Raw genomic sequence first — 22,643 nt, forward strand, 5'->3', positions numbered from 1 at the left:
AGCCCAAGATTGTCAGCTCTAAATCAACATGAATTCTCCATTTAATTTGAATCAGTGGATTTTATGAGCCTGTGTCCCTTTCAGTTTATCAGTCAGGCTCTCTTTCTCTTTCTGTTTATTATTCTTGCAGTATTGTACAGAAAGAAATCGCATAGTCCAGCCAGTATGAAAGGGACCTTAGGGACTGTCTAGACCAAGGCCTGGGTTACACTGATGGGGAAACTGAGGCCCAGTACCAGGAAGAGATTACTTCAAGATTCTCTAGCTAGGACTAGAAACCAGGTCTCTTCTCTCACGGCTGTCTTTGTTACCTTTCTTCTAAATTACTTCTCCTTTGTTTTGCCTCAAACAAAGGCTTTTGTTTACTGAAATTGTTTGCCCTTTCATCCACCAATAGATAATCAATCATGTGCTTCAGGGGTTCCTATCACAACAGCATAATGAAATTTCAGTTAATCAGAGATCAAGATACAAGACTCTTGCCTGGCATATTTCTCTGATTAGCTTTTAGGAGAAATAGGCAATCTTTCTCTCTCTCTTCTTTATTCCCTCTCTTTCTCCTGCCCTTTCTACCTCCTGTTTTTCACAGATGCACACAAACAAAAAATTAAGTTTGCTTGGTATTAAAATTGAAAAGAGGACTACATTTAGCCTATTCTCCTGGAAAAATAATATTGACTATTCCAAGAGAAACATCCTTATCTACTTCTTTGGACACCCAAGTTCAATTACTGACTACTAAACTTTTTTTTTAACATAGCAGGATATTTATTGTTATTATTTTTAAAGATAACAACAGCGACAGTACATATGAAAATTTATATGAGTCACAATTTACCAGGGCTTTAAAATAAAATCTTTCTCTCTCTACATAGCCATGCCAAGTGGTTATTATAGTAATGTTCTTCTCTCTGATGAGGTAACTGAGGCTCAAAGAGGTTAAATAGCTTACCCAAAGTCATCAAGCTACCACAATAACAGTGCTGAAAAACAATTTCAAACCACCAGATTCCAAACCCTACTTAATTATCAACATGTTACCTCTCTGCATATTATATTTCCTTGAATGTTTATATTTTAAGGCAGACAGGTGACAACCCTAGTTTCAGAAGGAAGGGGGCTGGGTTTCAGGTAAGTGACCTCTTTTCCCCCTAACCACCCAGATGGTCCCTTGAACATGCTCTGGAGGGATCTTTCTCTAACAGATTTGTGGGAGGTCAGAAGGGGCAGAACTTTAGGCTCCTGACTCCTACCCGGGGCTCCAGAGCCCTGTGCTGTCAGGTGTAATATCCGTCCACCTTCCCCATTACACCCTGAGGGCAGAAACTGCATCTTAGTCTCTTATCTGTTCGGTGCCTAAGACAGAGCCTGGTACTTACTGCATACTCAAAACATGTTTACCGAATGAATTAAAGACTTCAGTGTGACATTGTCAGTTAACATGAGAAACGACTTACCTAAACTCTCACAGTATGTTGGTGACACGAGCTGGAATTAGATCCTCCATAACCAGACTCTTTTTTCAGCATCTTTCCATGCACACAGAAAATGATGATGATGGTACTATTACTCTTACTACTAATTCTAGCCAACATGTATCAAATGCTGACTATACACTGTATGCTGGTAAGTGTTTTCTGGGCACGACCCCATTTGATCTTCACAACAATTCTAGGAGGTGACTTGTATTATTATCCTCATTTCCCAAGTGACAAAACTGATATATTTGCCTTTAGAAAGATAAGTAAATTGATTTAGGTCAAAATTATCTTCAGATTTGTTCCTCACCTTTAAAATATCGTCTAGGCTGGCCACTACCCACAACATAAAGTAAATGAAAGCCAGGCCAGATGTCAGAGAAAGCCTCTTCCTGTATAAATAAGACAAACACATTCCTGGCACCCTCAACAATAGATGTCCTGGCCAACAAAGCACAGATGGGGAGATGTGCTCATTAGCTGCTAACTTCAGACCTCTTAGGCTTCCTTTCTTTGGTCTGCCACTCAGTGTGGCCTTAGTTTTTTCCAGTTCAATTTTGAGCAGCTCCTGCTGATGCTTGTTTGTTTATCTGAAAGGCTAGGCTCTCTGGAATGGGCTCATTAAGAAGACGTTCCCTTTCATGAGGGCCCTGGAGAATGGCAGAAACACAGTATCTCCGGCATGAGTCCCTCTTTCCATGCCAAAGCCACAATAGAAGGCGCTCAGCCTAGAGCCAACCAAAACCCAAGTAGGCACAAAGTGTTCTCTGCTGAAGCCCAGCTGTGAAGAGGAAGAAACTCCTCTTCAAAGCCTTGCCCACCATCTCACCTCCACCATATAATCTTCCCCTAACCTCTCCATCCCTCAGTGAGCCCTCCTTCTTTGGCTCCAATCGGTATCACTAAACCATGCAATCAGCATAACAGAGCTGTAGGCATTTCCCACCAGGAGGGACCACAGAGATTATGTAGTCTAGGCATGGAAGCAATCTGGTACTTATGCCAGCCACTCCTTTATTTCCCATCCATGGCAGTTGGCTCTAATCAAGTGTGGCATTCTTCCCAGTTGAGCTTGGATGGTGCCTCAGAATCCTTCTTGAAAAAAAACACACGCTGGGCAGAAAAGGATGAGAAATAAAGCAGCTTCCCTATTCAGGATAACAGGCACAGGAGGGGTTGGAAAAGATGCCTCCCGCTTGCCAATCTAACACTCCTTCCACCTCCATCCCTTTCCTGATGGTGTACTCTTTCTGGGTCATCTCATAGGACAAGTACTAATATCAGAATCAAGTTTTTAGCTTCTTGAGGTGGGTTTGGGTCATTTACTCATCTAGGTAGTGTCCTGGCACTCAGCATGTTGAATAGTGCACATACTGCTGAATCGACAAGAGAACTGAGTGTATTTGAAAATTTCAAAAAGGATTCAGGGAATCACCCTGGCTTACATAATCACATATCCTGCAATCATTCTCTGGATGAAATACATCAGACTACAACTAAGGCACTTACAGTATTTCTAGATGATTTATTGGACACCACGCAAGGGCAATCAGTTATGAGAAGTCCAAAGGTTCTTATGTGAGTTAGTCTCTCACCTAGAGTGGCACTTCTCAAAATTTTCCACCAAATTAGCCTAAAAGCAGAGGAGAATGATGGCAAGGTTGGCCTCTGGAGATTTGTGGCATAGCTTCAAGCAGCCTGCTAGAAGCAAGACATTACTACTTCAAAATATAGAAATGCTTACATTAATAAAAATATTTTTTTCTCCCAAATTTGTCAGTACTTTTGATTCTCTCAGAAAAAGTACTGTTCATCCCAGGGCTTCATGTACTGCTTAGCCTACGGGTTGGCAAAGTAGGACCCACAAGCCAAAGCTGACATACCATCTGTTTCATTTTTTTTTTGTGCCTGAACAGGCACTTGAACCCTGGACCCTCAGATTAAAAGTCTGATACTCTACTGACTGAGCTACCCAGGCTACCATCTGTTTTTGTACAGCCCATGAGCTAAGAATGTTTTTTACATTTTAACATGTAAAACAGATAAAATAAATAAAAAATGAAAATAAGGAAACGAATATTTGTGGTACATAAGCATTGCATGAAATTCAAATTTCAGTGTACTTAAAGTTTCAAGGGAACACATTCATTTATGTATTGTCTATGGCTGCTTTTGTACTACAATGGCATAGATAAGAACTTGCAACAGATACCATGTGGTCCACAAAGCCTAAAATATATACTAACTAGACCTTTGCAGAAAAAAAATTCTTTGAACCCTGACTTAGTTTGTCATTGGCTACCCCATGAACACACATATCCCCATCATGGGAGAATTCATTGGGACAGTGATTTTCAACTAAGGGCAATTTTGTCCTCTAGGGCACATTTGGCAATTTCTAGGGACATTTTTGATGGTCATAACTGAAGCGTGGTGTGCTACTGGCATCTTCTAATGGGTGGAAGCCAGGGATGCTGCTTAACCTACTTCAATGCACAGGATAGGAACAGATTCCCCTCCACCTCCACCCCCCAAACAAAGATTCATCCAGCTTAAAATTTCAATAGTGCCAAGTTTAAGAAACCCTGGTGTAAGCTATCTAGTGTAAGGGCTGTTTCCCCACCCTGATCTTCATTTCTTTCTTCATCTCAATTAAGAACAAATAGATCTTGATATTAGTACATCAGGAAGGATTACTCATTCAGGCCTGAGAGAAGGACACTCTGTAAATATTCCTGAAGGACAAGGAGGACTTCTCATTCTTTCCGACTGTAGGACTTGTTATTAAATGAGTGATAATAATTCGTTTTTATTCTCTGGGCTTGTGTTCATACAGCTGTAAAATGGAGATGATGGTACCAGCCTCGTCTGTCTCTTTAGGGTGCTTCTGAACTTCAAAAGAGCTCACATGCACACATGAAAGTTATAAGCCATAATGGCTACTAACAGGAATTTTTGCAGTCCAGTGTCTGGGAAGACAGAATTTCAACTGTATATGAAAAGCCTGTAAGTCACTGAGTCAAATGACCAGCAAACACTACTGCTAAAAACCTCAAGAATGCAGTTACTAAGCAAACACAAAAACATAACCAAACACAGAATCTGGGTCAATGTTATCAGCATTTTATATCTGGGTTGCCCCAAGTTCAGCTGGTGCAGCCCTGCTGGGGCTCAGTGCTTAACACAGTTGTTCAGAAGCACTGGCCTTAACTGCCACAGCAGGGGAGGTGGGAAGGGATACCTGTTGTTCTGACACCAAAACAGAGCTTGGTTCCACAGAATGCAGTGCATCCTGAAATAAAGATTCACAGCTTTTTATTTGGCCTGAAAATCTGGACCGCATCCAATCCCTACCACCCAGCTGATCCCAGGCTGCCTAGCCGTGGTTGGTTTTATAAACAATTCTGTTTACATAATCGGTGAACTGTAGCATGGACCCTTAGAGGAAATAAATTAGTAGGCAGGATGTGCTTGTAAATAGGGCAATAACGACCTCCACAACTTAATCAGATTCAGAAGCACAATACTGGTTACCTACTATGTGCTTAGTGCCTTGCCAGGTGCTGGAGATGGAAAGGGGGTGAAGACGTAGGTCCTGTCCCCTGGGAGTTTACAATCTAGTTACGAAGCCACGTCTTACTGTACTAGAACTTATAATGCTATATAACCAAAAACTGGTACAGGCAACAAGTGACACAGGACCTTAGGACAAGGGAAGGCAACAGTGAGCTGGGTAGGTCTGACATTCCTGACGGAATGAGATTTCAGCAGAGTCTTAAAGGCAGTGAAATCGGTGAGAAACGGCATTTCAATGTATGAACAAAGGCATGGACATAACAACATACACGCAAAACATTCTCTGGAAAAATGGTTTTGGGATTTGAATGTGGAAAGCCTTTAAAGCCAGAATTGGGATATGGATTTTAAACTGAAGGCAAGAAAAAGCCAGAGAAAGTTTTAGAGTCAGAGCTGGAGGCAAATGGAAGGGCATAGGGAGTTGGTGAAGATAAATTTGGATATTTTTTGGGTGCAGAGCGGTGAGGGCTCAGACAGTAGAAAGGAAAGAGTGTGTGCCATTATTAAGGAAGACTCCATAGGACTTTGAGAGTGATGATTTACTGGAAGCTAATGAAAGAAAGATGATGGTATAATAAGAGTTTAATAACGTCACTCATCTTCTGACTTAGTAGCTAAAGTCCATCAGAAACCATCTGAATCACTCTACTGCATCTGATGATATTTTGATAAACTAGATGAGTGCTTCTCAAACTTTAACTTGCACACGAATTACCTGGGGCTCCTGTTAAGATGCAGATATTAATTCAAAAGCTTTGGAGTGAGGAAATTCTGCATTTCTAACAAGCTCCCAGGTGACGCTGATGCTGTTGGCCCATGAACCACACTTTGAGTAGAAAAAGACTAGAGTTTATCTTCCCTGCTTTTCATGCCAAATGTCAACCATACATTAGGAGTTCTTAAGCAAGGTGGATTCAGGCAAGGGTTGGTTATATTAATGGTCACCTGAAATCAGGTAACATCAGTTAACAGGGGGACTGCTTAGCCTCCCTTGTGCAATGGATGACTGTTAGATTAGGAGTCATGAGAGCTGGGTGCTAGTCTGCTCTATCCCTACCTGTTTGTGGTTCTTTGAGCAGGAAATATGGGACAAGAACTCAAATTTTCTGTACCGTTCCTATATTTGAGAGTACCCATTATTCCCAATCCACCAGCTTCCAATTACACTTGGGATAAATACCAAATTCCTTATTACAGATTATTATTCATTATCTGGACCCTGCACATTTCTCTGATTTCTCCTATCAATCTCCCTCGCGTACTCTACCTGCCAGCTCAATAGCCTGATTTCTATTTCTCAAACATACCTAACTCATCCCTACCCTGAGGGTTTTGAACTTGACTTACCATCTGTCCTGCATGCTTCTGCCCCAAAGCTTCCCATGGTAAACTCCTTCCCATCCTTCAGGTCTCCATTCAGGGGAACATTCCTGAACCACATATCTTAGCTTTTCTCAACCAGGTTTGATTGTGTCTCCCAGGGAACTTTTGGAATACCCAGAGATATTCCTGGGGGGAAGGTGTTTCTGGCATCTAGTGAGTACAGACTAGAGATGCTGCTAAACATCCTAAAATGCACAAGGCAGCCCCCTCATGACAAAGAATTATCTTTCTTATCCCACCTCCAACACCTATTAAAACTCTCCATTTCATTACCATACTTTTTTTCTTAAAATATATTTACCATTATCTGAAATTATGTGATGGTGTTTAAGTATTTATCATCTCTCTCCCCTGACTGGAACATTGGTTTCCTGAAAGCAGGGACTGTATCCTATCTTATTTCTTGATTTACCCCTAGTGCCTAGAACGGTTATTGACATATCATGAGCACTAAATGAATGAGTAAATGAAAACAGAGATAGATAATATAAAATAAAAAAGAAATGAATTAAAGACAACTATAGAAAATCAAAATTAAAACCTTCAGTGCTACAAATGATATCATCAAGAATGTGAAAAGATAACCCACAGAGTGGGAGAAAAGTTTTGCAACTCATCTGATGAGGAACTTGTATCCAGAATATATAAAGAACCCTTAAAACTCAGCAATAAGAAGACAAGTAACCCAATTTAAAAATGGGCAAAGGATTTGAACAGACATTTATCTAAAGAAATATACAAATGGCAATAAGCCATTTGTTAAACATGAAAAGATGTTTAACATCTTTATTTATTAGGAAAATGTAAATCAAAACCAAAATGAGGAAATACCCATAGCTAACATCACAATGGTGAAAGATTGAAAGCTTTCCTCCTAAGATCAGGAACAAAACAAGGATGCCCACTTTCAACATTGCCTATGGGGAGTACTAGCTAGAGCAATTAGGAAAGAAAAAGAAATTAAAAGAATCCGAATTGCAAATGGGTTGGAAATCCACAGATGACATGATCCTTGTGGTGGCTTGCATGTATGTATCCCAGCAAAGCATGAGCATTTTCTTAATCTTAATCCATTCCTGTGCATTTGGACCCATGGTAAATAAGACCTTTTGTTGAGGTTACTTCAGTTAAAGATGTGGTCCAACTGAATCAGGATGGATCATATTCCTTTTATGGGAGGTCTTACAGAGAAGGATGCAGAGAGAGAAGCCATGGGGAGCAGGGAGCAGCCAGAAGCTGGAAGTCAATAGAACTTGGAAGAGAAAGGAGACAACCATTTGCATTGTCATGTGACAGAAAAGTTAAGGACCAAGGATAGTGGGCAGCCAGTCCCAGAATGCCACAGTCTTCTCAGAGAAAGCAGTGCCTTGCTGATGACTTGATTTTGGAATTCTCCTAGCCTCAAAACCATAAGCCAATAAATTCTCACTGTTCGTGCTAACTTGTATGGTATTTGTTTTAGCGGCTAGGAAACAAACAATTTTTGGTACTGGCAATTGGGGTCCTGCTGTTACAAATATCAAAAACACAGAAATGGCTTTGGAATTGTGTAACAGGTAGAAGCTGGAAGAATTGTGAGGCACTTGACAGAAAAAGCCTAGATTGTTTTGAAGAGATTATTGGTAAAAACATGGATGCTAAAATACTTCTGGTGAAGTCTTAGAAGGAAATGATGAATAGGTGACTGGAAATTGCAGAAAAAGTGATCCTTGTTATACTGTGGCAGAGAACTTTGCAAAATTGTGTTCTGATGTCTGATTGAAAGTGGAACTTATAAGCAATGGACTTAGATATTTAGCTGAGGAAATCTGCAAGCTAATTGTGGAAGGTCAGCCTGGTTTCTCCTTGCATCTTATAGTAAAATGTGAGAGGAAATGGATAAGCTGAGAACTGAACTCTTAAGCACAAAGAGACCAGAAATTTATGGTTTGTAAAATTCTGAGCCTATCCAGATAGTGTGTTCTGAGACTAGGGCCAGGCACAACTTTATCGGGGACCCTTCTGAGCTTTTCAGGAGTGATTCCTCAGAGAACAGGGTTCCATATGAGGGTTTAGCTGAACAACCCTTTGCTAAAGAGGGTGTGGCTGAACATGGATCCAGTCAGTCATTTCAGTGGAAGTCAGGATTGGAAATGCAGTTATTCAGGAAGGATCTGTGGAAATTTCTACTGTCTAATGATTTGGACCTGCTGGAACACATGCAAATTCAACATGGTTTTTGATAAATTTATATGAACAGAAGCAATCCCTGAAAGGGACAGGGAGGGGATGAATTGAAGGAAGAATCAAAAGACCAAGGATCACCAGCAGCCAGCCCCAGAATACCACCGTCTTCTGGGATAAACAATTGCCTTGCTGATGCCTCAGTTTTGAACTTCAAGCCTCAAAACTATGAGCCAATGAATTCCCATTGTTTAGGCCAACCCATTGTATGATATTTGTTTTAGCAGTTGGGAAATTAAAAAATTAATTTCAAATCATATTACAAAGCTACAGTAATCAAAACAATGTGGTATTGGCACAAGGACAGACACATATACCCAAGGGATAGAACTATCAAGTGCCTCACAATTCCTCCAGCCTCTACCTGTTACATGTTTCCAATAGAACCCATGGAATATTTCTGAGAGTTCGGAAATAAACCTTCACTTCTATGGCCAATTGATTTTTGACAATAGTGCCAAGTTCATTCAATGGGGAAAGAATAGTCTCTTCAACAAATGATGCAGGGAAAACTGGATATCCACAGGCAAAAGAATTAAAGTGGACCCCTACTTCACACCATAAATGAAATTAACTCAAAATGAAATGATGACATAAATTTAAGAGCTAGAATTATAAAACTCTTAGAAGAATATCTCTGGAAATATCGTCAGTACCTTGTATTAGATAACGGATTCCTCAACTTTACACCAAAAGCATGAGCAACAAAATAAATAAATAAATAAATTAGACTTTATCAAAATTAAATTAGTGGTTGCTTAAGACTAGGAGAGGGTAGGGGAAAATGAGGGACAGGTAATTGATTCAGGGTTTCTTTTGGGGGGATGATATATTCTAAAATTAATTGTGGTAATGGCTGCGCAACTCAGATATACTACAGAACATAGAATTGTAAACTTTAAATTATTAAATTGTTGGTTTGTGAATTATATCTCAAGAAAAAATTTAAAAGAAAAAAATGGAAATGAAATGATTGGGGGAATTTTTATTTTAGGAAACTTTCTGTTGTTTTATTTGGGGGGGGCAATTGCTTAGAAATATTTAGGTATGAAATCCTTTTCCTTGGTTAGTACAGATTTTGGGTTGGGTGTGGCTTTGGAAGAATAATGATATTAGTCAAGTCTGCTGGCAGAAAAAATAAATGTTAACTAGATCATACCATAATAATACCTGTACGTATCAGACAATGTTTTCTTATATGACTATAAATATTAGATGGGGTCCCCATCAAAGTAGACCCTGAAACTAGAATCAGGTGAATGTTTGAGACTGAAATAATGGCTCATATCTTTAAAAATAAAGAATAGGAAGTTTCTGTACCCTCAAAGTTCTGTTTCAGAGAAAAGGTGATAGAAACCATAATATCTACTTCATTGGATTGTCATAAGAATTAAATGAGGTGATACTTGTAAGAATTCTTGGACATAGGAGGTGCTCGGGTAAGGTTAGCTGGTAGTAGGGATGAACCCAGAATGAGGGAGGGGCTGTGTACCAGTTTGAATGTATTATGTCCCCCAAAATGCCATTATCTTTGATACAATCTTGTGTGGGCAAATGTATTAGTGTTGATTAGATTGTAATTCTTTGATTGAATGTTCCCATGGAGATGCGACCCACCCAACTGTAGGTGATAACTCTGATTAGATAATTTCCATGGAGGTGTGGCCCTGCCCATTCAGCTTGGGCCTTGATTAGTTTTCTAGAGCACTATAAAAGCTCAGACAGTAGGAGCAAGCTTGCTGCAGCCAAGAGGCACATTTTAAAGACTGTCATTGGAAGCTGATGCAGACATTTTGGAGAATGCCATTTTGAAATGCAACCTGGGAGCAAGCAGACACCAGCCACATGCCTTCCCAGCTAACAGAGGTTTTCCAGATGCCATTGGCCATTCTACGGTGAAGGCACCCAATTGTTGATACATTACCTTGGACACTTTATGGCCTTAAGACTGTAACTGTGTAACTAAATAAACTCCCTTTTATAAAAGCCGATCCATTTCTGGTGCTTTGCAAAAAGGCAGCATTAGCAAACTGGAACAGGCTATTAATTGGATAATTTATTATTAAGCTACAACATCCTGATACATTCATTTGCACACTATACACAGATCTAATAAGGAGGGTTTGTAATTTTTTATCCATTGTTTCCCTTAAGTATTGTTAGACAAACATAGACATCTTTGGTCTACTCTATTCTCATTTCTCTTTTGTTTCCCTCTTGACTATCTACCTCCTATTGTTGACATAAATTTCCATTAGGCACCTTAATGTTATGTACTCTTCCATAGCTCTCTATCTATGCTAATTCTTGGAACCAGGGCACCATGTTGTGAGGAAGCACAGGCCACATGGGGAGGTCCTGTGCAGGTGTTCCAGCTGACAGCTCCAGCTATGCTTACATGAGAGTAAATGAACCTTTGGATGCTTTCAGCCTCCAGCTTTCAAGTTTTCCAGGTGAGGTCTCAGATATCACAAAACAGAGACAAGCCATTCCAACTGTACTCTGCCTCAATCCCAACACACAGAATCATAAGAGATAATAAATATTGTGGTTTGACGCCACTAAGTTTTGGGGTAATTTGTTATGCAGCAATAGGTAACTAATACACAAAATGTATCTGATTCCAAACCCTAAGCTTGTAATCACTATGCTGTGAAGCCAAAGAGAAAACAAAACAAAACAGAACCTCCAAACACTTGTAATCAGAATTTGGCTCCCCACGAAGACTTCCCTACAGGGATAGGTTATATTGTCTGAAGACTCCAGGTCCAGTCCACACGACTGGGATATTTATCCTGGCAAGTGGATGCCACCACGGTAACACTTGATAGGGCAGTGTGTCAACAGTTATGCTGGCATGATGCGGGCCCCTCGAACATAATCACCTCTGAAGCATTGGCAAGGCAGACTGCAGACTGGCCAAAGTGAGAGCCCTGAACGGTATAGAGCAGAGGTCACACCGTGATCTCAGCACACCCTTCAACAAGTAGCCAGGATTTATCCCACACACCACAGAATAGCTCCTCAATTTAACTGTTTCAAATCAACAGCATAAGTTAGTAACTATAAAAGCAATGTATGCAACGCTCTACAAATACAAAACCTTATGAGTTTAGTTTTCTCAGCAATGCTATTTATAGGATATTTTCCTTTTTTTTTCCTCTTCCTGAGATCCAAGACACTAATGGAGAGGGGCCAATTTGAGATGAGTCTCTCTGCAATCGAGTTTTTGTTCCCCTGAAGCAGAGAGGAATGACAGAAATGGGGGCTATGGGGTTGACAACCGCCTTTGAGGCCTGCTCGTTCTTCAAGATCGACTGACTGTACATCCCAGAGAAAAGAGAAGTATTTTTCATCTGCTCCACAACCAATATCATACACATTTGATGGAAAGAGTAGACTGACAGTGGGAGATGGAAGTAGCAGAGAACAATGAGAAGTTATAGCTTTGTGTTATTTCATTTTTTCCTGAAACTATTCAAGGCCTCTGTGCCACAGATTAACCTGACTTCCTCCTTCTACCCCCAATCCTCCACCCTCCTTGCTTTTCAGAAAAGAAAGCATTGCAAGGAGAAATAAAAACTACAACAACTCCCTCCGAGTGCTTGGAGAACAAAACAATTGGTATCTTTCATATCTCTAAAGGCTAAGCTCCATTCTCTCATGTCAGAATCAGAGCACAGGCTCGTGGGCTAGAAAATCAACTCTCAGAGGGCACAAAGCCAAATGCTCCCTCTGTGACTGACTTGAAAGGCAAAAGCCAAAGCTCCACTTTTAAGGAAGAAAAAGGGAAAAAAAAGCAGGCAGGATTCCAAGTCCTTAAATTGTATAGACTTTGGAAAGCACCCTTTGGAGGAACTGCACCTAAAGGAGTTTGGTAGAGATGAAAAGACCTGGGTTCAAGTCACAGTCATAAGTTTTACCATTCATGAGGCCTTGAGACAGTTTCATCCTGTCTCCTTATCTCAATTTCCTTAAGAGTTCAGTGGAGATTCACTAATTCATTCATTCACTCACTTGTTCACTTATTTGCCGAGGATGCAAAAATCTAACATGCACACAGCATTTGCCTTCAAGAAGTTCACAAGACAAAATATTTTCCTCAACCCATCACAAAATTGTTCTGAGAATTCAATGGACCTGGGACACCTTATGAATTTCAAACTGATACAGAAAAGTAAGGGATTACAATTAAAGTACCATGACTGGTTGAAAATGCCCCTGGCAAGACCTGTGAAGTTTTAGGCATTAATGAAGGCTTACTCAGAGGTCAGAGATTCTCTTTCCCCATCCAAAGCCAAAATAGTTCTTGTTTATTGGGCGCAGCATTATGTCAGGTTATCCTTGCCATGACTTGGCCCCTCCCAAATCTCATATCCTGCCACTGCCTCACAAGCACCCTGGTTATAGGGTGTCTTAGTTTTCCAGCTGCTATGGCAAATACCACATGATGGGTTGGCTTTAACAGTAGGAGTGTATTGGCTCATGGTTTTGAGGCTAGAAGACTTGCCTCTTCCTGATGTCTGTAGCTTCTGGTGCTGGACAGCTATCCTTGGGGTCCCGTGGCTTGAATCCAAGCCTCAAGTCACACAGTGATGTCCTCTCCTCTCTCTTCTGGGTTCCAGTGACTTCAGGCTTCTGGCTCCTCCCTGTGGCTTTCTCTATATAAGGCCTCCAGTAATCCAATTAAGACTCATTTTCATTCGGTTGGGCCACAACTTAACTAAAAATAACATCTTCAAGAGATCCTATTTCCAATGGTTTCATACCTACAGAAATGTGGATCAAGACCAAGAACATGTCTAAATTGAATACATAATTCAATCTACAAATAGGGTGTATATAGATGGCCTGCCATATCTGCCTGGTACATAGCTCTGCTCAAGTCACTTCCCTTCTTATTAACATTGTGTTTCCCCTATTCCTATAAAATAAAGCCTACATTCAACTTGGCTCTCAAAACTCTCACCCCAAGGTACTTTTTCACCTTCATCTCCATTTGCACACATATGAATCAGCCAAAATGGTCTATTCATTCACCACACATAGACATTACTAGTGTTATCCTATCTCTTTGCTTTCATTCATGCAGTTTATTCTATTGGAATGAACTTTTGACCCCAAATCCCAACCTATACTGTCTCCCTTCAAGTTCAAGTTCAAATTTTGATTAATCTTTTCCCTATCCTCGCACTGCCCCATACTGCCCTTATGATTAAAGTGATCTCTCCCTTCTTTGAACTACCATAGTAATTTTCATGTATTGTACTCTTGGCAAACAAAGATGAAGGTGATGAAGATGATGATGATGATAATGATGATGATGATGATAGGATTAATATCTGCTAGTGTATATTGAAACTTACAATATGCCAGGAAGTATGATAAATGAGCACTTCACATTAATTATCTTCTTTAATTTTCATAGTCACTCTAAATTAAGTAACAGTTTTATATCATTTAACAGAGGAAACTGAGGCTAAATAAGATTAGGGAACCTGAGTTCTCACACAGTATTTGGTAGCACATGGATGGACTTCGGCATCACAGACACTTGAATTTGTGTCCAGATTTATGTCCCTGGTCAAGTAACTGACTCAGTCTAATCCTCAATTTCCTTATCTGTACAATATGAATAGTGTTAGGTTCGGTTGTAATGATTACATGAGATGATGGGTGTAAAACTGAGCAAGATGCTTCACACCAAGAAGGTATTCGGGAGATGGCAGCTATCACAACCCCCAACTAGAAAAGCTGCTCAAGGGCCAGGATCAATGTCTGAGCCCACTTCTGATCCCCTGTGGTACCTCACACTCTGTCTCCTCCACCCATGTTTAATAAATGCTAGCTGAATAAATCAAGGCCATTTGAAGAAGAATCTTATATATTCAGGGACTCTCCTAAGACATGTGGCATGAAGACACCTTGTAACTGAACAGAAAAAACTTATAAAAATACAGCAATCAGCTCAAAAAACCCTATTCCTTGGCCTCAGATCTATCCTTCTCACTTTGCAGAGGAAGTTCCAGCCTGAAAATAGTCCTCGTTACTCTGTCCTTTCCATACAGGCAGGTCTTTATCATTTTGATGTTCTGGCTTAATTATTTGGGGGGATGGTGGCATGGGGGGCAGGAGTGAGGGCTTCTTCAGAGCTCCACTCAGCAGTACATAATTGCCTGGATAAATGTTGGAGAACCTCAAAACCAAAGGCCCATGGCTTATGCCCAAAGCCTCTATGGAAACTTCCAACAGTCCTGGTTTTGGGGAGAGCCCTTGGAAGCCACTGTAGCATATGGTAGAAGACCAGGTGTCAACCAGCTTCCCCGTACACCTATTGTATATCCAACCCTGTGCGGATACTGATGAGTCCCTGAAAAATTATCTAAAGGAGATAACAAGTTAGAGATATAAAGATGTACCCCAGAAAGAGCAAGAGGATGCTATAAAGGAGTGAGATACCATAAAAAGCCAATGTGTAGTTTTAACTAAAATAATCCAACAGAGCTTTGTTCACACTGTTTACACATCCTTCATTTCCTGACCACCCAATGAGGGCTCTCAGGGCAGGGAGGAAGTGTTTAAGAGCACGGACTGTGGAGCCAAACTGCCTTGGCTTTGCCAAGCTGTGTGAACTGGGGCAAGCTATTTAACTTTGTGTCTCAGTTTTCTTGTCTTCAAAATGATGATACTAAAGGTCTCTATTTAATAGGGTTGTATGCAGATAAATTTAATTAAAGCATTAGAACAGGGTGGGCATAGAGTTACTGTTCAATATAGATCAACTATTATTAATATCTTATTCCATGTATTCAACAGACTTTGATCAAACATTTTTATGCCAGGCACTGCCTTCATGGAGCTCACAGTCTCATGAAAGAGACTCACATTAATCAAATATTCATACAAACAAACGTAACTTATTTACTATGATAGTGTTATAAAGTAAAGGAACATGGGAGTGCAACATGACAGGGAGGGCTTCATGAACTGAGATCAGAACAATGAGCAAGCATTTTCTGGTGATAGTCGTGGTTGGTAGCTGCAGCATTTCACACCAAATCCACTTTGTGGATGAGGCCCAAAGGAGGGAGGCAGTCTGGTGTGTCACAGACACATTAAATATAGGTTGGTGGGCCCAGAGCACAGAAAGCAGAGGAGATGTGAGGGGAGAGTGGGGCATGCAGAGGCAGGCAAAGACCAGGACATTTAAAGCCTTATGGATCTTGTGAAGACTTTGGGTCTTTAGCCCAAGGACACTGAGAAGCTACTCAAAATATTAAGCAGGGAAAGTTGAAGTTATCTGCCCAAGCCTGGTGAGCTTTTTGTAGCAAATCCAGGACTGAAAATCTGATCCCTCTGTTCTAGTTGGCCACATGTTGACAAACATCTTTCATGCCACACCTTCTCCCAGGTAGAGACATTAATGAGCAAAAATGTTAGCGACTGGACGGAATGCTTCATGTACTGTACTTGTTCTGCAGGAAGCAGGGCAGGGCTGAGTGATGGGTCCTTGGAGGGTCTGAGACTAGTGTCATAGCCATAATTCCTAAGGGGCAGGAGTTAGAAAAGGAAGCTTGCATTGTGCTGCCTGGGAAACCCAGGATCGAGAAAAATCTGAGCAAGGAGCTTAGTGATCAAACATGTTCCTAATGGACAGGGTTGTGAGATCCTGGAGAGGAAAAGGGGACTGGCAATGTCCTATGGTGAAAGGCTAGACTACAATGGGGCAGCATCTTAACCCTAATCCAACACCCATTTACTAAGCCAGGCTGCCCCTCAGTTTGTTATTTCTTCACTTGAGAAGCCAGACCACAGAGCTTAAGGAACCCAACACAAAACAAATAAAGCAGCAACAAGAGCAGTGGTTTTTAACCTTTGTGGGCCCTGGACCATTTTGGGAATCTGACAAAAGCTATGAACTATCTTCCCAGAAAAAATATCCTTACATACACACTTGATAATTCTGCATAGACCTACTCTTCAATATTTACCCAAGAGAAATAAAGAAACATGTTTACACAAAACATGTACATGAATGTTTATAACAACTTCATTCATAAATGCCCCAAATTGGGTATGCTCTCAATGTCCATCAGTTGGGGAATGGCTAAACAAATTGTGGTGTATGATACAATGGAATATATGCTTAACAGCAAAAAGGGACAAATTACTAATAAATGTAACAACATGAATGAATCTCAAAAGTTTCAGGCTAAGGGAAGGAAGACTGGCTGTAAAGGCTACAATCTGAATGATTCCATTTGCATGACATTCTGGAAAAGGTAAGTTCTAAGAACAGAAAACAGATCACTGCTTGACAGGGCCTGGGTTGGAGGAGGGAATTGCTTACAAAGGGGCATAAGGGAACTTAAGGAGGAATTAAAATATTCTTTATCTTGATTATAGTAGTGGTTACATGACTGTATAAATCTGTCAAAATTCAGCGAATTGTACATCTAATACAGACAATTTTTACTATATATAAATTATGCTAACATAAATCTGATTTTTAAAATATGCTGTATTGGGCCACATACTATCTGTGATACCAAGTACAAATGATTTACAAGCTTTGGGTCTCAGGTTCAGGTAAAACAGGCAAAATAATACCTATGCCTCCCAGAGTTGGTGTGAGGGTTAAATAGGATAACGTGTGTGCTTGACACACTAGAGTCTTTTAATTAATGGCAATGCTTGTTGCTGTAAATACCATTATCATCAATATCATCACCCCATTGTCTATGTTCACTTTCTGCATCATATGAAAGATGCTTTCTGGCCAAGAAGGCCAAGTTGTTACTTAGTTGCCAGACAGGGCAATTTCAGGCTCTTTCCCCTTGAAACAAATCATTTGACATTCAGCTGGGGAAGAGTTACGGAGGTGCTGAAGTATACACCTGAGTCCCATCTAACCGTCAGCCACAATGGCTGACACTCCAGCCTGGACAGGCCAATTCAGATGCACAAAGCCTTCCAGATCCATCTACGCACCCAGAGACCAATCAAATGCCTCCTGCCCTCAGTTCCCCATGGCAACGGGCTTGTACCCAGCTGCCTTCCTCTGTGAGGCCCTCCCTCGCCCTAGAGTCACAATAGTCTCAGCAGAGGGGAACAAGGAAGGAGCATGCCTACTGGGGGAAAGGATTATATAACAATATATAACAAAACTCCTCCTGTGCAGCAGGAGTAGCACTAAAAATAACTCAATTTTAAAACATTATAAATTATGAAACATTTATGTATACCTATTATTTTTATGGTGTAAACTCTCAAAAATAATGTGCCTCAAATTTTTCTTCATTAGTGGGGGTTCACAGAAAATGGAGTTTGCCCTCTGTGTATTAGTGACACTCAACAGGAGATGTCCTCCAAAAGTGTACCAGAATCTAGTAGACGACAGCAGGGTGTGAGACTTTTATGATAACCCAAAGGGGTCATTAATTCTTTTTCATTTTTAAAAAAGCTATGGAAACACTGCTGCAGCTCAAAATCTAAAGATTGAGGAGACTGAGAGAAATCTTACTCCATTTCATATACTCCTATAATAAACACATTAGGGCAACCTCTGGGCTGCTCTGAGCTAAGAAAACGGCTCCATCACTGAGAACTGGGAGTTCCAGTCTTGGTGACAAAAGGAATCATGCATGTTCTCCATCATAATGTGACAAATGAGAGAGATCCCTTCCAAACCAAGTCAGAACTTGGCACAGTCCTTAGTTTCAACTGGTTCTCAGGCCACAGCATTTGGTTCAGAAGAAAATATCACCATACTAGCAGGCAGGGAAGGAAGGACAGTTACCCATACAGCGTATTTCTCTACCTCTGACCCTCCACCTACATCACGCTCACTTGCATGAGTCTTCTTAAAGATGCCAATTCCTGAATCCCATTCAAACCTGTGGGAGCAGGCCTGGAAATGTGTACAATGACTGGATCCTTAAGAGATTCTTATAAAAGTTGCTCCTGGGTAATATTTTGAGAAACATGGACCTAGAAGAATAAAGCCATCATGATGGCATTTTAAGCTCAGAGAAACGGCCAGCCTGGAGGGGATCTTTTGGCCCAGAGAAATGTTCTAGATCAACCCTCCAATTTCAGACTTGAAATTAAACTGTTGAGATAGCTACCTACTTAGTCTACCTGTATCATGAGGCGATTAGAACTGGCTGACTGCTTGATTCTCACATGAATGGAGTGGCTGCCACATGACGAAACTTAACCAAAAGAGGAACCTCTCGGGCTTTTAGACCATTAATGAAGACAGAAAAACTCTGTCTCAGAGTTTTGGCTCCTCTATTTATAGTTACTTTATCTTGAGAAAACCTCCATCCTTTCCTTAGCCTCAATTTTTCTACTATAAGATGAGGGGCATGGGGAAGGATCTGTTTTCTAATTTCCACCCTACTCACCACCACAAAGGATGAGAATCCCGGGGGCATCATCAGTACTAAATATTATTCTATTGACTGAAGTTCTACCCCTTTCACTTCTAGTGGAGAAGGAATACTGGAATGAAAACAAATGAGAAAGAATTAAAAACAACAACTTTGCTATAAAATTATCCTTGACATCACTATCATTTAAGTTTTGAAAAGTAAATTCTAAAAAAATAAAATAAACTTTTGCTAAGTTTAGATACTTAGCCTTTATAAATAAAGCATTATTCTGGCACCTTTTTAACCTGTCAGCAAGACCAGACCATGGAGGATGAACTTGCAAGAAATGCTGAATCTCAGGCCCCACACAAGACCTACACAATCAAAATCCACATTTTAACAAGACCTTTAAGTGATTTCTATGCTCAATAAGTTTGAGAAGCACTCCTCTAAGCACACTCTCAAATTTGTGTGTACACTGGAGTCATCTAGGGAATTAAAAAATACTGTTGCCTGGGTCCTTCCCCCAGAGATTCTGATTTAATTGGCATGAGTGGAGGCTGGGTGGAAGGATTTTTTAGAAGGTACCAGGTGATTCTAATGTGTAGCAATGCTTGTAAAGCTGGTGTGGACAGTGCAAAGTGGAGTGCTCCTGCACTGTGAAAAGGAGGTGGCCGGCACTCAGCTCCTTCAGTTGTTGCCTTTCAGAGTGTGGATTCCATGCTGCCAACTGTTCTATTTTACTTTTTATTTTTTAAAAAAAAACTGGGAATCCAATTTTTTTAAATGTAAAATCCAATGACTCTTTTGTTTTCAGCGTTGGCCACAAACTCAACTTTCTTATCTTGTCTTTCTATTTTGCTACAAGGCTGAATACAGCCCATGCAATAGCAGTTTGGGACCTGTGGCAGAGAGAAAACAGTTCTACAAGTAGAAAGAATACAAGCTCCACCCCGTAACCCAGGCAGGTGATGCCAAAGCAGTGATTCGTGCAACAGGCATTATGACTGCTCAGAGTAGACAAGATGGGCTCTCTTTGCCCTGCTGCCTGAAGGAATTAGCATGACTGCTCTTCTTCCTCTATCAAAGAGGTGACACATCAGAACGCATCGTGATTATGTGGAATGGCAATGCTCTTAACCTGACTAGAGCCAGGCACTGGAAATGCCTGCTTCCCAAAGAAGTTCAAAGAACAGAAATTGCAAAGACGTCTGTGAAACATGAAAGCTGAGAGGCCAAGGAGGGGGACAGCTACGAGGGATGGCTATGAGAGCACGGTGATTGGCTGGAAGCTTCAAGACACAAGAGTTTACTGTTGCAATGGGATATGAATAATGCAAAGACTCTACTCCTGGGAGAAGGAACCTTTTAAAAGTGATTTTTTGAGCTCTGATGGCTGAGACAGTCTATTTCAGATGTTGCAGGAGACATCTGTCTCAATTTACACAGATATCTGTTCTCTTACATTAATCTAAACCCCATCAAACCTGGGGTCTTTAAAGATTACTGGAAAACATGGGCATAGGAGCAGAAAGACGGAGGGTAGCCAGGTTACAGATGCAGTTTGTTATCAAATGTTAGGAGAAAAGAAAAGAGTTTCTTTAGGAATCATAGTTCTGGTTACTAAAGGAGAAAAACAACAACTGGAAAATGAAATCTTATTCCAGTGAATAGTATCATTCTAACTCATTCCAATAAATTTCTCTCTCTCTAGTGAGACTAGAGCAACATGAGGACAAATCAAATCAACACATTCATTTACTGTGTATGACTGTTAATATAGTCTATGGTAACTCCTAGAGCAAATATTATGTCTTCTACTTGTGTGTATCCCCTATAGAGTCTATTAAAAGGCAAGATACAGAAGAAAAACATAATAAACACTTACATTACTCTTGAGCCAATTGTGAATAAAAGCTTTTTAAAAAAACCTGCATTGACCTAAAGCAGTGGTTCTTAAAGCGTGATTCCCAGACCAGCAGTATTACATCCTTGGGAGCTCATTAGAAATATAAATTTTGGGGTCCCATCCCAGACCTACTAAATCAAGAACTCTAGATATGAGGTCCAGCAATCTATATTTTACGAGCTGTACAGATGACTCTGATGCAGGCCATACATTATCTGTTAATTTTCACAACAACCTTTTGAGGTGGATGGGGTAGGATTTATGGTCCTCATTTTGTAGTTGAGGAACAGGTAAAGTCATTCACAGGGTCAGATTGATAGGAACAAAGCCAAACCACCAGCTTTTTCATCTATGATCTGGAGGGCAAATTTAAATTTTCTAACAGTAGTTGATGTGGATTCAGTTGTGAATATATATGCACTTTTCCCACCTTAAAAACTGTCCATTAGGAAGAATCCATTAGGAAAAATTCAAGCAACAATGCATCCAAATGGTTGTGCCCCGTACTTTCTTATTTGAGTGTTTCTATTCCTGTCTTGCCTTAAAAATCTGTTTCATCTTTTAAAGCCCACCCCAATGGCTGCCTCCACTGTGAAATCTCCCTCATTGACCCTGAAAGAAGATGCATCAGGTTTGCTTCTATTCCAAAACTTCAATTTGATCTTCTAGTCCAGCCTTGTTTACATGTCTGCTCCCCTAAGAGGGCTGGAACTCTTTGGAGACAATGAGTATATCTTAGCATCTCTATAGACCTCTAACATCTGGCATAGAATAATACTTTGGAGCTGGAAAGGAACAAAGAAAATAAAACAACTGCCAACTCCTGCAATTATTGAGCACAAACTGTGTTTCAGGTTCTAGGCTATGCTTTCTATATACTTCATCTTATCTTAATACTCAGAGCCACCTTATAAGGTAAGTACTGATTTATTTTAAAGTCTGGAAAATTGAGACTCAAAGAGGTTAAGAAACAATCCAATTTAAGACAGCTAGTAAGTGGTAGCACTGGAATTCTTGGTGTGTGTACCATAATGGCTCTCTACTACTTATTTGATAAATGGCAAACTAAAGCCTAGACAGAGAAGGGGATTTTCTTAGTCCTACAGAGAGGGACTGAAGCCAGGTGTAGAATGCAGACCTCAGGTCACTTTACAAAACACACTGAGCATCACAGCATTGGGAAGAAAAATGCTTTTGGAATTTCTGGATCACTTAGATAATTGCCTCTGGTCTACAAACAGGAAGCCTGGCAAATTGAAAAGGAAGGAGAATTCATTTTCTTCCCCAAAGATATTATACTCCAGAATTTTGCCATTTTTTTGCCCACTTTTTGGATGCTGTTGCCCTGAGCTCTTCTTTTCTCATCTCGACCCACAACAAACCCATTTTCACCCTGACCTTTTTCAAGACTACAGGCCTTTTCTTCCAGGCCTCAACTGATTGTGTTGCTGTTTCTGGGCAGGCGTTAGATTTTTCAGGGTTTAAATTGATGGCTTCTTTTCCTTTTCCTGATGAAAATTCAGTGGTGACTGCTAACCTCAAAAGACTTCACTTCTGTTCTTGGAAGTGGCAGGGAAGTCTCAAAGACCCACAAGTAATAATGTACCAGTACTGTGTGGAGCTCGGATTTCAACCCTGAAAATAAACTTAGTAAGTCTGATCACTAATACATGAAAGTGCTGGTCACTCCTGTTACTG

General features: G+C 40.5%; 1 protein-coding gene and 1 non-coding gene across 3 annotated transcripts in view; both read right to left on the reverse strand.

Moving 5' to 3' along the window:
* GRIA1 (glutamate ionotropic receptor AMPA type subunit 1) overlaps positions 1-22,643 on the reverse strand; it is a 344,465-nt gene that overhangs the window by 250,175 nt on the left and 71,647 nt on the right. The gene's annotated exons all lie outside the window — the stretch shown is intronic.
* TRNAK-UUU lies at positions 3,384-3,456 on the reverse strand. Its single transcript has one exon. It is a non-coding gene; the product is annotated as a tRNA-Lys (tRNA).

The sequence above is a fragment of the Choloepus didactylus genome, chromosome 11 (assembly GCF_015220235.1).
Source record: "Choloepus didactylus isolate mChoDid1 chromosome 11, mChoDid1.pri, whole genome shotgun sequence".
Lineage (NCBI taxonomy): Eukaryota > Metazoa > Chordata > Mammalia > Pilosa > Megalonychidae > Choloepus > Choloepus didactylus.